The sequence below is a fragment of the Belonocnema kinseyi genome, chromosome 2 (genome assembly GCF_010883055.1).
Source record: "Belonocnema kinseyi isolate 2016_QV_RU_SX_M_011 chromosome 2, B_treatae_v1, whole genome shotgun sequence".
Taxonomy (NCBI): domain Eukaryota; kingdom Metazoa; phylum Arthropoda; class Insecta; order Hymenoptera; family Cynipidae; genus Belonocnema; species Belonocnema kinseyi.
This window is the reverse complement of record NC_046658.1, coordinates 49,263,700-49,265,737: the sequence shown is the minus strand read 5'-3', so window position 1 is coordinate 49,265,737 and position 2,038 is coordinate 49,263,700.

Below are 2,038 nucleotides of genomic sequence, written 5' to 3'. Positions count from 1 at the left end.
TAATTTATCTAGCATCCAGAATTACGTCTTTGATAATATCACGGCTCTTAAAAAATGTGTAATTTCTACAAAAACATTAACCTGACCAGTTCCCAGCCGGCTCCTGACCAGTTCCCAGCCGGCTCCTGACCATCGGATATAACCAGGGTTGGCCCCAGGCTACTTGATTCGAGAAAAATGTGGCCCAATCGGCTCCCGCCCGGTTCATGTCCATGAAATCCAGCCAGGGGTAGCTCGGCCGGGATCCGACCAAAAACCTTGTTGTATTAGGGCCAACCAGGAAAATTTCTACACGTGTTGTTTCAAAAAATATATATCAAAAAAGTTCAATTGACGAAGAAATAAATTTTATAGAAGGCCTCAAAATATTTTTTAAACAACACTTTAATCGACTCATTAAACACAAATCTGTAATGAAGGGAAAAAGATTATGAGAATTAGGAAAGAGACAATCAACCCAGAGTCACTCTCATTTCCTTTTTCTTTCTCCGTCTTTTTTATACGATTTTTTCGCTAACAATGTTTCGGGAGCATTTTAGATCTCCTTACTATGGCATTCATCATAGTATATATACTATACGACTAAATATATCTAGCATGTGGTTATTCTTAGTATTGTATATAAAAATTAATTTGCGGTTTTATCATAATCATATTCACACTATTTAAAATATAAAGAAGTAAAATTAAATGCCTTTTTTATACGAGATATGTCGATGGTTCTGTTCTTTGTGTACCCGTGTAGAAATTTGCCCGGTTGGCCCTACTACAACAAGGTTTCTTGTCGGATCCCGGCCGGGCTACCTCTAGCTGGGTTTCATGGACAGGAACCGGTCGGCAGCCGGTCGGGCTACATTTTTCTCGAATCACCAAGTCCGGAGACGGCCGGTTACTGTGCGGGCCAACCCTGGTTATATCTCATGGTCGGGAGATGACCAGGCACTGGCCAGGATAATTTTTTTGTGAAAATTACACATTCTTTAAGAGGTGTGGTATTATCAAAGACGTCATTATGGATGATAGATGAATTATCATTTATAAAGAATAATTTAAAGATTTATTAGAGCAGGGAAACAGAAATAAGCTGTAAAACAGCTTATTTCTGTTTCCCTGCTCTGATAAATCTTTGTTGTGGCCAGATTACCAGATCGAATCAAGTCGGGATCCGACCAGTTTACCGTGACGTTTTTAGCCGGATCCCGGCCGGATTCCCCGACCAGCGCCCGGCGTTAACCGGGGCTATCTGGCCGGGACCCGACGGGATCCCTGATTAGATTCCTACACGGGTATAAGCAAGTAAAATTAATATACTTTTAAATGCCCTAAACAGTATTCCACACAAGATTACGATTAACTTTGGAATTGGAGAAAGAAAATAAACTAAAAATTTCTTCAACTTAACTTTGAATAAAACAATTGGTGGTAGCATTGTAGTTGATTGGTACAGAAAATCATCATTTTTAGAACACACTTTGAGTTTTCTTTCAAATAATCCGATAGATGTGAACATTGCAATTATAAAACACATATGGTTGATAGAGCTACAAAATTATCACATCAAAATTACATAGAAAAAATTCAGCATTATGCAACAGATCCTTTTTTTTAATATTATCCACCTTCGTTCATTGAAAAACATATAGAAACAACAGCATTTATATGATAAAGTAAAAAGATAACATTCGAAAAAAGAAAGAGATCAGAGATTTTGATAGATTCAACACGGTTTTTTACCTTATTTCGCTAAAATTTTTAAAGTCCTTGAGATCAATAATAGGAAAAATGAGTTTACATACAATTTACAGAATTCCATACTAAATGAGGAAAGGACATATGTGAAAAAATGGAAATATGGGAAGAATGGAAATATCAAAGCGTTCTGTCAAAACGTAGAATTACTCATGGCCATGAGTTCTATTGGGACGATATAAAAGTCTTACTAGGCAGTCTGATAAGTACCTGAAAATTCTAAGAGATGGCATTAGTATTCACTAATGTGTACCATTTTCGTCGAGCTTGATCCTTCAAATGACGCCTG